At 40.0% G+C, this 14,013-nt stretch overlaps 1 protein-coding gene across 2 annotated transcripts in view; it reads left to right on the forward strand.

The window, feature by feature from the left end:
* The window catches only part of Slc23a2 (solute carrier family 23 member 2), a 113,196-nt gene that overhangs the window by 21,130 nt on the left and 78,053 nt on the right, over positions 1–14,013 (forward strand). The window contains exon 2 of one of the 2 annotated variants that reach the window (XM_071608773.1): positions 1,022–1,131. The gene's annotated coding sequence lies outside the window, so the exon portion shown is untranslated. The remainder of the gene's footprint in view (positions 1–1,021; positions 1,132–14,013) is intronic. The other variant, XM_027920179.3, reaches the window with a different exon arrangement.

The following is a 14,013-nucleotide window of genomic DNA, read 5'->3' on the forward strand; positions in this document are numbered from 1 at the left end:
TTTGAATTCCAGATCCTCCAACCTCAGCTGCTGTGATTATAGGTATGTGCCACCATTCCCAGCCCGAGAGTTGATTTTTAAGGAACTGAGAGTGCAGTTTGTGACCTAGCCTAGTATTGGGCTGGTGCCTCAGAGACAGACATTCTGTAAGAGTCAGGAAGTAATAGTTGAGTGCAGTGGTGCATGCTTGTAATCCCGGTGACTGGGAGACTGAGGCAGGAGGATCCTAAATTCAAGGCCAGCCTGGTAAGTTGGTGAGTCCACTGATATTTATGTAGATGTACGTAAGCCTGGCTTTATCTGGGTAATAGCTTTGCAAGCAGTTTTTTTTTAAATTTGTAGTTGGACACAATTATCTTTATTTTGTTTATTTATTTTTATGTGGTTCTGAGGATCAAACCAAGCGCCTTGCACATTCTAGGCGAGCACTCTGTCACTGAGCCACAGCCCAGCCCTTGCAAGCAATTTTTTCAAACATTTTATTAAGAGAATTTTCAAGCCTGGCATGGTGACACATACCTGTCATCCAGCAATATGGAGGCAGAGGCAGGAGGATTGCAAGTTTGAGGCCAGCCTCAGCAACTTAGTGAAACTCTGCCTCAAAATAAAAAGGTCTGGGGATATGGCTTAGTGGTAAAACGCCCTGGGTTCAAAAAAGCAAAACAAAAGAGTGAAGAAATAATAGAGTATGTTCTAGGACTGGGCATGGCTGAGTGAGTATAGACTCCATTCATGTAGAGTGTCTCCTGGGTTTATGATTACTTTTTTGGGGTGCGTGGGAGGGGTACTAGGGATTGAACTCAGGGTCACTCAACCACTGAGCCACATCCCCAGCCCTGTTTTGTATTTTATTTAGAGACAGGGTCTCACTGAGTTGCTTAGTGCCTCGCCCTTGCTGAGGCTGGCTTTGAACTATCGATCCTCCTGTCTCAGCCTTTTGAGCCCCTGGGATTGCAGGTGTGTGCCACTGTACCCGTCTATGATTACTTTTAATTTTAATTTGTCATTTGCTTTTCTCTAGCTAGGACTTGACTCCACCAACCAGGACTTCTCGTGGGGCTTTGAGCTTGGACATCGGCAGCACAAGGAAATGTAGCTCAGCGACTTGTAACGGGGAGAGCATATGGACAGGTCTGTACCACAGCATTTAGGTGGATCTAAAACACAATGCCCATTTCTGTGTTTCATGATAGAATGATGCTGACAACTCTTTATCGTCAGAACCCTTTTATACTTGACCTTGCCCTTTGTACATGTCAGGAATGGTTTGAATGCACAAACTGGAATAATGAATTGCTAGGTTACTGTTAATGATAAGGTAATGGACTTCTTTAGGCCAAATTCCATGTAAGTAGATTAAACTAGAAAATGAACAGGCACAGTCTTGCCATTTATATTAATTACAAGGTAGGAGGTAAATATTTTCGTATTTTTTTCCCATGCTTTTGACTCTTTAAAATAATCATCAGCAGTCCTTTGTTCAGTGCCTACTACTGTTGGGTCCTTGGTCAGGGTCACACAGGAGTGCCCTGGGGTAAAGTGATTTAAGAACTGTTCTTCACCCTTTTCCAGGCAATCTGTAAATATAAGCACATACACATTGCTAGGGAGCATTCTTCTTTTTTCCTTCTCCTTTCCTCTACCTCTCCCTTATCCCAAAGTTCAATGGACACTTTTGGTATTTAAGTGTTTTTTTGCTCTTGTAAACAATATTACAATAGCTTTGTTCTTTTTGGAAAGAACAACCTAGTGCTAAGATTATTGGGCACAGTGTATATAATTTTAAAATTTTAATAGATATTGGCAAGTTGTCCAATACAAAAGCTACAAGAAATGACACTCCTATTGATATTGGGTCTGATGCTTTACCTTGTCCAAATTGGGTGTATTCAGTATGGTATGTAATGTTCTGTCAAGGTTATTTTTATTTATTTGCTTTTACATGTAGTGAAATTCACTATTTAGGTGTACATCTATAAAAGCTTTCATTAATACATACAATGGATCATTTCCTTTTTTTAGAAATACTTTATTTTTACTTTCTAGTAAAAGAAGCCTTATCTTACTATTAAAAGAAAGAAAAAAAAAAAAAAGGAACAGAACCAAACTTGGTATATTCTAAAAATTAGGAAGAAAAAGAGTATTTTTGTTCCTACCATTATGAACATTTTTGTGTGTTTGTTTCCATTTTCTTTTTTCTTTGTGTCCTGGAGGTTTTTTTTCCCCCTTTAAGCCATTGTCATCAAAGTATATATGTTACTTTCTTTAAAACATTTATTAATGATGATGGAGGTGAGGACAAGAGTTTTGTCTAGGGGTGCCTGCAAAGTAAATAGTTTCCAACTCTCAGAGTTTCAGTTATCACCTTTGGGTTTCATTCACAAAGCTCTGTCCCTGCTGTTTGTTTCATAGAGCTCTTCTCACAACATCTGGTGGTCTTTGGTGGGCACTTTTCAGATGTCCTCCATACCCACTCGGATTCAGCACATCCACACTCTTTTTGATTTGCCTCATATGCTCATTTCGTTACTTTTTCTCTTCCTAGGGGTTTTGGTTAGTTGGTTGTTTTGGTGGTGCTGGAGATTGAACCCAGGGCCTCATGCATGCTGGACAAGCACTCTACCACTAAGCCAGATCCCAGACCCCATTACCTTACTGATTTCTGGAGAGGGCATCCTTGTTCTTTTCTTTGACACCAAGTATTCACCTGTTTCTTTGAAATCACTTACTCTTTCATCTGCTTTGTCATTTCCATCGGCTTAGTTGCCAAGGTCCTTAGATAATTGGCCTTCCAAGACCATGAGTTCTGTATCTGTGAATTTAACGAACAGTTGATTGAATCACTGCATCTGTACTGAATATGTATACATTTTTTTTTGCCATCATTTCCTAAACAATACAGTATAACAACTATTTATATTGTGTTAGTTGTGATAAGTTATCTAGAGATGATTTAAATACACAGACCCATGATGTTATATGCAAACACCATGCCATTTACATAGGAACTTGAGCATCCATGGATTAGGAAGGATGGACTGAAACCAGTCCCCAGCAGACACCCAGTGACAGCTGTACTTGGGTTAACACAGTAGCCTCTTTTCTCTGTATGGAGCATGGGGGATGGAGCATGGGGCCTTGCACATGTTATGCAAGCACTGTACCATGAAGCTCTACCCCCAGACCTCTTTACTTTTTATTTTGAGGCAGAGTCTCAGAGTTTGTCAAGGCTGGCCTTGAACTTGAAATCCTCCTGCCTTATCTTCACAGTCACTAGGATGGCTGGCGTGTGCCGTTGTGCCACTTGATGTTGAGATGATCTTGCAGTGGACTTTCTGCTGTCGTCACCTGCCCAAAGTGTGTATTTCCTAAAGCTGTGTTACAATTAGTTTGACTTTTGAGGTTCCTCTGACCCTTTGAAAATCACTTTGAAACCTATGGAGATAACAGTTTTGAAGAAACAAGTGAGGATTTCGTGTCCAGGTGGAGGGATTTTCTCCTCCACTTCACCCTGGGTGTTTTCTGTTCTGGAGACTCCTCATACACCAGTCTTCATCTGGACCTCCCTGGTGGCCTTCCTGTAAGGCTCTGGCTGTCTTGCAACACTGACCTCAAGTTCCACTTCCCAAAGCCATGTCTGATGATTTCGAGCCTGGAGTTCCGTTCTCCCGACTCTCCCGAGCCGCGCTATGGTTACTGTGTGTTTCTTCTTTACTCATCATCCCTGTCTGTTCAGTGGGCGGGCAGATTGCCTCCAATGTGGTCCGTTTCCCTATCCACACTTAGACCATTGTCTGAATCAGGAAACTAGTCGACAATTGGTTTCATTCCATTTGTTTTCAGTCTTTCAGTACAGATCCTAAACTATCTTATTAAACTGAGAAAAGAGAAGACCTTTCATCTTTGTCTTCAAGAACATACAGGTGTCATTTTGGTACCTGGCCTTTATAGCTGAGAACACCTGTTCTATTCAGTGCCAGGAGCCTGGTCCAGGTGCATTTTAGAAGTTGCTAGAATATCACAGATGTAGAGGGAGTTGGATATAAACTCAATCAAAAGCTTTGAGCAGTGAGGAGAAATTCTCATTTTATGGGTGCCCGATTTCCTAGAGGCCTCCCTGGTAATTCTGGTGTTTTTGGTTTATAGACTCTGTGTGCTGTTGACATCAGTGTCTTATTTTCTCATTACTAAACATGTTATATAAAAATGTTGTATTGTTTATGGTTCAACTCATAGCAACAAGAGAATTAAATATTTACTGGAGAAATTGGGCAGTTTCAAAAACCTATATAAACACTAGTGGTGATTATAGAGCTTACATAAGAAGGAAGAAAAGAAGATGGAATGGTTGTGTAACGGTTACCATGAAAGAGATTCCAAGCAGATTAGAACAACTCTGGACTTTTCAATTGGAGATTTTTTTAAAGTCAGCAAGTTAGTGTTGGATTAAGACCAACTGATTATGCTGACTTTCTGTGTGCTATGGAAAAATGTACCAATAAATTGTTCTGTTCTTTCTAATGATAATCCTTTTTAAATACAGGTATTATTTTGTTTTAGGTTTGCCATCCCCAACTGGAACCTGCAGTTTGGTAGTTATAAAGCCCTTCTGGATTTGAGCAGTGTTTACCTTGTGGGCTCTGTTTTATTTAGATTTCTTACGCTGCTTCTGGGCTTCCAGCAAAGAGCCCCTGAGTCCAGCCCTTCTGACCTTTCAGCTTACGCTTGTTGTTAGCACATGGATTTCTGCTTCAGCCTTGCTCACATCTGGCTTCTTCCTTCCTTCTCCTGGTTCTGCATGTGTGAAAATTTAGGTCACGGCAGGCAGCTGCTCTCCCATGCAGGCTGCAGAGCTAATTGTGTAGAATATCAATTATAGGATTTGTTTTGGTGTTTGGGCCAAGATACATGGCCATGCCACTGTGTGTGTGTGTGTGTGTGTGTGTGTATGAGAGAGAGAGAGAAGAAGTTCTCACACTCAGCATGATCACCATGGTTGTATGCTTGGAAGTGCCATTTTCTTTTCTCATTTCCTTGAATCCACTTTCTTGAGACCAGTACACTGTCCTGTACAATTATAGTAAGAGTCACACAGGCAATTTTTTAGGAGCTACATTAAATAAAATAAAAAGAAACATATAGAATTATGTAGTAGCTAATCTGTACCAGGAAATCTACCACTGAGGAATGTTTTCAACTTCTAAGCTGTGGGATTTTTGGTATTTCATAGGGTAGGCCACTTGTGTTTCAGGAACTGCAGAATAATGCATACTCATAGCCGAGTGATGTCCCTACAGCTTCCCTTTCCTCACTTTTTTCCTTTCAACTTTAGAGGTTTTCCTTTTCCTGGAAAATACTTATGAATCAGTTCAACAGGTAAATTGATTCCCCACCACCCTGGCTTGAAAAAGAACAATTTTTTTCTTAACATATTCTAAATTAATATACATATGTTTAGCAGTTTTTTAAAACCCAAGAATCTCAAATATGTTCCATAGCTTATAGTCTTAGACAAGTTGAAGTTTAGGGTTTCAGTATTGTTCTTAGGCAATACTTTTTTCAAAGAGGTACATAAACATTGTAGAAAAACAAGAACATAGAAAAAGTCAATCATCTGGAGATAATCACTTTCCATTTTGGTATTTCTCCCTTTTCTTTGTTCCTAGAGATTGAAACCAGGGGTGGTTTACTACTGAGCTGCATCCCCAGCCTTTTTTATTTTGAGGCAAGGGTATTGCTAAGTTCCTGAGGCTGGCCTTGGACTTGCAATCCTCCTGCTTCAGCCTCCTGAGTCACTGGGTTAAGGGTGTGTACACGCTACCTTGGCCAGTTGTTTCCCCTTTTTCTGCATATATATATGTACACTCATTGAAAAGGGATCATCACATTGGGTTACGACCTGCCATTTTCTTGTCCACTCACAGATACACTCAACACATTGCCATGACGGTGAGCACTGCTGTTACCAGTATTTTAATCCCCGTGATATTCTGTTTTGAGATTACAGGGACTGGTGATGTGGCTCTTATACAGTGCTTGCCTAACATGTGCAAGGACCTGGGTTCAATCCCCAGTGCTGCAAAAAAAAGAAAAGGAAAAAAAAAAAAAATAGGCAGTAATGTTTTCCTATCCAATTTGGGTTACTCTAAGCAGTATTTTAACTCTCAATACTGAAAAATTTGAGCCTAATTTAATTAGTTTATTAGGATCAATTCCTTTAAGAGTAAAATTGTTGAGTCAAAGTGTATGTATATTTTTAGAGCTTTTGATTAACGATGTTGAAGGACTACCTAGAAACATTTTGCACCACATCATGTGCTTCTGTGCTAAAGGGACATTAAAGATAATTTGGCAATTTTATGATTTGTTGAGTGAATTATAAGTGGTAAAATTTAATTTTCTGATCTTTTTATGATTTTTCACATTTTTCTTATAAGAAAGCTCATACATGATCATATTCCCTTCAGCAATCAATGGAATGAGAATCCCATTAAACTAAAAAATGAGCCTTGGCAGTTTTGGCAGTTCTTGGATCCAAGCAGATTACTTCTGAGGCTATGTGGCTAAGGTGTCCTGAAGCCAGTGTGCAAGAGGCCTGCACTCCTGACACTGTGATTTGCCCAACACGTTTTTAGGTATTCCCTTTACAAAATATTATTTTTTGCTAGCCACAATTTAGGAACCATAGATTCAGACATGTGGATTCCTCACTGCATGAACTCAAGTGTCTATCTGGATAAGGAAGGATAGTTAGTATGAATCATGGTCATTGCTTCAAGGGAATGGCAAAGGGCATAGTGTATGATTTGGATTGTGAGGAGTCTGAAAAGGATTTGCTACCATCGATATTAAATAGAGACCTGAAATATGACTAGGAGTTCTCCAGGGTCACAGTGATTCCAGGTAGAGAGAGCAGCGGGTCAAGTCTTTGGTTCAACCACAATGTCAGTTTTGAAGACTGCCCCAGTCTTCTGTGAAACCCTTTAGATTCTTCACTGTCATCTGCCCACTTCCTGGTCATATTTTATGCTCCTTGAATGTCAACTCCTGGCTTGTCACTTTCTTTCTATTGTGTCTTCTAGGCTCATATGGCCTCTAGACCTCTCTGTCCCTTTACTTTCTCTTTTGCAGGAAGCTTCACCTCTGCTCATCACAGCCTTGTCATCTCTCAGGTGACACTTTGGAGAGCTCAAGTTTAGAGAGTGTCCTGTGTGCACTCTCGCTGCCCTTTGTAGCTCACTCCTCTGCTCCGGCAGTCCTGTTCTTCATACCCTTTGGTGGTCTCTAGCTTCACCTTCCTGGCCCCTTTTACCTGCAGTTGGCTCTGTAGGTAGTCATGGGGCTGTCATCTTACCAGCTTCACACTTTCTTTACTCTGAGCTACCCCTGGAATTGTCAAGTTTCCTCAGTGATTCAGTCCTGTTTAATTTGTGTGTGTGTGTGTGTGTGTGTGTGTGTGTGTGTGTTGCTGAACTCAGCTGGAGAGAAGCCAACTTTCTCTCTCAGTAATTTGAGTTCTAGGCACAAAGGGACCTTGAATTTTGGCCTCATCTCTGGTCAGATCCTTTTACTTATCCTTTTCCTCCCTCCACAGCCTCTTCTGTCCACTCTCATACATAGCCTCCTTAGTCTCCACCATGACCTCCACTGCTCAGTTCATTAAGAAAATAAGTCATCAGGTAAGTGCCCCACCCCCACTTCCTGCCCTCCCGCCTCCTGCTGTGTTGACTGATGGTGGCTGCCTATCTGTGTACATCTCTGCCTACAGAGGACAAGGCAACCACTGCAGAGGGTCTGTGTGGAGCTGTTGTAATAGGTTCTGAGCGTTTTCCTCCCCAGGTAACGTCAGAACTGCTGTCGCTGCTGTGGCACAGTGAGAACTTCTGGTGTCTGACTTTTGGGGAAATGTCTATAATTTCATGGAAGATGGGGTTTTAGAAGTGGTATGACCCTCAGAGTGGGGAGGTCTCCCTGCCCAGATGGTAGAGCTTCTTCATAGCATAATCAGGGCTAGAATCCCATCTTCATTGGCATTTTTTTTTATCTTAGTAAGAATACTTTAGAGGGTCATTGCCTTCCCTCCCCCATGAAAGTGGGATTAGAGGTGAAGAGGGCATCAAATTTATTTGTAGTTAAAATAATAGGTAGAGAATATAAATAAATAGATAAAGGAATAAAATTCAAAAGGTTGTGTGAGATAGGTGTAGGGAGTGAGTCTGCCTTCTGTGTGATTCCAGGCAACTGCTTTATTGGGTTTGTGGATCCTTCTAGAGATAACCTTTCTTTGAGACAAAGTCTGACTGTGTTGCTGAGATTGGCCTTGAATTTAGGATCCTCCTGCCTCAGCCTCCTGAGTAGCAGGGATTATAGGTGTGTTGCCACCATGTGCCATCATAGAAATAGTCTGTCAAAGTTTTTGTTTCTAATTGTGAAATTACAAATATAAAGAAAATGAAAGAATGAACACTTGTGCCAGGTGCCCAGATCTAATAAATCTAAGCATGTTGCCATTTTTGCTTCAGGTTTTTCATTTTACAGAAAATAAAGCATTACAGGTATCCTTTTAGTGACTTCGTTTATCTTATCTCCTCCTCCTTTCTTTTCAGAGCAGCTCTGCAGCACATGTTTTTCCTTCTATGAGACATGTTTACACATCCATAAACCACTGTGCAGTATTGACTGCATCATTAAAACGATAAGTAAAAGACCTCATGGGGTATGTGTTCTGCAGACTACTCAGTCACTCTGGAGTATGAGTGATGGTTTTCAAGTCATGTTGGCCCAAGTGGCTAGAGGTCATTTCTGTTACTGTTCACTTTATTCGACTGCTTAAATATGTCACGACTTCCAGATTCTCCTGCTGGAGTGTGCTATTAAGAACAGCAGCATGATGAACGTGGTGACTGACCTAACCTGGGGAAGCATCTTCAGGGCCGGACATGTTGAGGCCTGGTCTTGCTAGAGCATAGTGCCACCCTCTTCCACCTACTGTGTGTTACCAAATTCTTATCCTAGGTGTTTGAACCAATTTCATTTCTGGCAACACGCAGGGAGAATTCCTGTTTGCCCACTATGTGTGTATGTGTATGTCTGTGTGTTTGTGTATGTGTATGTGCTTAACCACTGAGCCACATTTCCCATCCCGTTTTTTTTTTTTTAATTTTCAGATAGGGTCTCACTAAGTTGTTTAGGGCCTTACCAAGTTGCTGAGTCTGACTTTGAATTTGGCAATCCTCTTCCCTCAGCCTCCCGAGCTGCTGGGATTACAGGCTTGCTTGTGTCACCAGTCCTGGCTATCTATTGTTTCAATAGGGATGTGCCAGGGTTTGTAAATAATGGTTTTATTAATAAGTAAAATCATTATACATATTTATGTACAGGATTTCATTTTACAAGGTAGATATCTGGAAGTAGTACTTCTAGACCTTAGAATAAAATTATGTTTAATGTGGTAAGAAATGACCAGTTTTCCAAAGTACCTTTTTGCACACGTTCCAGGAATGACTGGAAGTCTGTTATTTTCTGTCTTTGTCAGCACTTGGTATTGTGTTAGCTAGCTGTTTCTATTTTGTTATATGATTTTCTTTAATTCAAAGAATGAAGTTTTAAAATCAGATTCTATTTTTAAATCACTTAATGTAATTGATTTATGCTTTCCTAGCTCTAGAACAACCTTTTCTTCTGGGGTCTAGTGTAGCATAATATTTGTAGGTTAGAACATATGATAAATGTGTTTTCATTCTGAGAGTAAGTTCATTAAATTATTGAATCTTTGATTTACCGGTTGGACTCTTTGGTATTATTTCGGAAAATACATATTAAAACTTTTGCAGCGAAGAGCGGTAAATCTTCATGTTAATGACACCATCCACCTACTTGTGATTCTCCCCCGCCCTTCTCCAGGTTTTGAGTAAGATCAATTTGAGGATGCTTGTTCCATTACTAAAAACAGAAGTGTGAAACCCACAGATGCAGGGCAGCACCCCTGTTTTACAGAGTGGGACATTTTTGGCTACTGGTTAATGACGTTGCTGTGATTTCCCCACCATGGACTCCTAGTGCAGAGCCGTTTCTTCACTAACCTCTTTGAGGCTTCTTGTGGGTGCTAGGCACACTGATGTCAGTCTTGAGGTCGAAGCCGGCAGTCTTCACAGTGGATTGACAAAGTTGAGTGAACTTTGGTTTCACCTCATTGCCGGAATTCTGGTGGGCGCTTGTCAGCACACATTCCGAGTCATGCCTAGAGATTCTGGATGACTGGGTAGCCTTTAAGTGTCTGCCAAAGAGGCCAGTTTAATAAGTCTGATAGCCAAGGTGAACAATGAATTTATTCATCTCGCCCAGACACTTACCCTTTATCATGAACCTTGTTTGACCCTTCCAAAGGAAAATAACTTTCAACCCCCCCACCCCCCTCCCCAGGTTTGAATATGTTCTGATCTGTTTCCTTTTGAAAATTTGGTAACTGGGGTCATTCCAAATAATACTATCTTGCCAGTACTCTCTTCAGATTTATTTTTTTCTCTATATGGCATCTTTTTTTTTTAAATGTTAGATTTGTTTTTGAGATGAGCACATTATAGATTACTTAAGTATAAAGTTGTTTTTGAAATATCAGGTTTCCTTTTCTGTTTTCCTTCTCTCTCTCTCTGTCTGTCTCTCTCTCTCTCTCTGTGTGGGGGTGCTGGGAGATGGAACCCAGGGCTTCATACATGGTAGGTAATCCCTCCACTGTGGAGTACATCTCCAGCCCAGAATTCTTCATTTTTAAAATGTGCATCTGTGGTGTGTGTGTGTGTGTGTGTGTGTGTGTGTGTGTGTGTTGGGTGTAGTGTTGGGTGCTCTAACATATTCAAATAATGAAAAGAAACCTGTTCAACAAGTCTGACAGAAGCTTCTGTCTCCCAGATTACTGCCCCTTTTTTCTCAATCCTGAGAGTATTGATTCTTTAACATGGTCTAAGATTTGTTTTCTGCAGTAGGGGGAAGAGAGACACAGGAAGGGGAGGGAGGGCGTGATTATTCTGCTCATGTTCTATTGGGCAAAGCTGGCCACATCTATCTGCAAAGGAAGCTGGGAAATGTTGTCTTATTTGGTTGTGTTCTCCGCTTAAAAATCAAGGGTTTACTGTAAGTTGAGTTATTGAGACTGGCTTATTTATGTTAATGAAACATATAAGTGTCCAGTGAGCCATGAGCACAAAAATCAATAATCAGAAATAAGTTGGTTATGAAATAAAAATGTGGTTTTTTTTTTAGTTGTAGTTGGACACAATATCTTTATTTATTTTTATGTGGTGCTGAGGATCGAACCCAGCGCCTCACATGTGCTAGGCAAGCCCTCTACCGCTGAGCCACAACCTCAGTCCCTAAAAATGTGTTTTAATTCTACTTTTCTGTATGTTTGAAATTTTCCAATATAGATTTTCTTAAAAATTTTTATCCTATGATTTACCTTTACCAAGTGCCAAGTAGATATTAAAACACTAGAGGGTGCTCTTGGTTAATGTACTTGATTGTTTTGCTCTTAGTATTTATGGAACAACGGCGGCCCCCTTTGTTGATCACAGCATCAGAGTAGTTTTTGTCCAACTGGTAATTCTAAATATATTTTGTTTTACTCTTTTTGATAACAATAGGGGCAATGAAATGTCAATATATAGCATTTGTTTGAATAGGTACAAGCAGATAATCACTGTAAGTAAAAGGGATTTTTTCTTCTTCTTAAGAGTTTTTTATTAAAAGGAAACAAATCAGAGATTACATTAATAAAACCAGATATTTGTAAATTCACATTTCTGAAGAATTAAATTCTTGTTTCCTATATTTTTCCAAGTTTAGCTTTTTACTTGTTTTGCATTCATTTCTTTTCTGAATTTATTTACCATACATAGGCGCTAAGAATTGAGCTGTTCATTTTGCCTTCTAGTACAATGTGAGGGACATAACTAGAGTTTAGAAAATACAGATAAGCACAAAAAGAAACATCTAGCCAGGTGCAGTGACACGTACCTGTAATTCTAGCAACTCAGGAGTTTGAGGCAGGAGGATTGAAAATTTGAGGCCAGCTTCAGTAATTTAATGAGGCTCTATGCAACTTAGGGAGACCCTGTCTCAAAAAATAAAATGGGCTGGGGATATGGTTAAGCACCCCTAGTTAAATCCTGAATATCAAAAAACACACACACATACACACACACACACACCTGTAGTCCCATTTTGGAAAGATTGCCATGTAAACTGCTTGGGATGCAGCCATCTGTTTCCTTAGCACAACTGTACATGTGCATACACAGTTTTTTAAAAAGAGATCATGTGAGTAAATAGAATATGTATGTATATATATATATTTATTTATTTAAACAACTCGTTTTCTGGGGCTGAGGATGTAGCTCAGTGGTGGAGTACTTGCCTAACATGTGCAAGGCCCTGGGTTCAATTCTAGGTGTGGCAAACAAACAAAAACCACCTCATTTTCCGTGTAGACAGACCCACTACTTGTAAATCTTTTGCATTCCCTTTCTCATAAATTGAGCTTTCAAAATCTTTTTCTTTGTGTATTGGTTAGTCCTTGTTAGAATTTCCAGAACAGTCTTCTCTATCAAACTCCTTTCCTTTTCTGGCTTTTATAGGCATCCCCGAGCGTTTTTCTGGCTTTTGGTATGGCATAGGAATTTTTTTTCTTAGGGTGGGGGGTGGGCTATTTTTTTTCTTTGTGTCTTATATGCTCAGAGTTTTATTCAAAAATTGACATTGAGTTTTACCAGATGCCTTTTTGGGTTTCTGTTGGTCCTACTGTTTTTCCTCCTCCTATCTCCTGATGTGAGTGGTAGTATGTACTAGCCTTTCCCATTTTCTTGGTTCTCATCCAGTTTTCTATCAGGATTATATTAGTCTGTCAGATCCTTTCCTGGTGCTTTGGAGCTGTCTGAGTAGCATGAAGTGACTCCACCTTGGCCTTTGGTACTTGCTTGGGAAGTCCCTGGGTGCCTGGTTGAGTGGATGGTCTGCTCTGTCCTTGGGAGACTTGTCCAAGAGCCTGCTTGAATTTATTTGTCAAATTTATCCAAGTCTTTTGCTTAATTTCTAGACAATGGTCCTCTTTGCTCCTTTTTACTTTCTTTCTTTCTTTTTTTAATGGACACAATACGTTTATTTTACTTATTTTTTTGTGGTGCCGAGGATCAAACACAGTGCTTCACACATGCTAGGCAGGTGCTGTGCCACTGAGCCACAACCCCAACCCCTCTTTTTTTTTTTTTTTTTTTAGTTTTGAGTGGACACAATATCTTTATTTTTATGTGGTGCTGAGGATCGAACTCAGTGCCTCAAGCATGCTAGGCGAGCACTCTACCACTGAGCCACAAACCCAGCCCCTTTTTACTTTCTTTAGGGTATTTTGTGGCTTATATTTTCTTGTTTAACTGTACAGATAATTTTACAATTTCAGTTTTGTCTTTGATCCAGTGATTATTCAGGAGAATGGTTAAACTTTTGAAATTGTTAGGGGATCTTGATAATTTTATTTAGTTTCTTTTTGGCCCTGTAGTAAGACAGTGGAAAATGTAAATATACCTTTATTTTGGGATTTGAAATTTTCCTTGTGGCATTTTTCACAAATGCTCTTTACCATTGTAAATGAAATTATTTTCTGTGGGGTTCAAAATTTGCTACCCATTGTGTTAGCTTTATTCGTTGTGCAGGTTAGATTCCCTAACCTACATTGCAAGATGGACGAGGAAAGGGAGTCTTAAATCTTTGACGTTTCTTCTGGATTTTTAAACATATGGGCTTTATTTCAGTGAAAGAATGTTCAGAATGTAAAGATTGACACCATCATTGTGAATTTTAAACTTCAGCAATGTAAAATGACCCTCTTACCCATTTGATGCTTTCTGACATGAATCCCATGGTGTTTGGCTTTTTTTCTTGGCTGTGCTGAGAATTAAGCCTAGGACATTGTGCGTGCCACGTGAGTGCTCTACCACTGAGCTACAGCCCTGGCCTGTGTTT

Source organism: Marmota flaviventris, chromosome 2 (assembly GCF_047511675.1).
Source record: "Marmota flaviventris isolate mMarFla1 chromosome 2, mMarFla1.hap1, whole genome shotgun sequence".
Taxonomy (NCBI): Eukaryota; Metazoa; Chordata; class Mammalia; order Rodentia; family Sciuridae; genus Marmota; species Marmota flaviventris.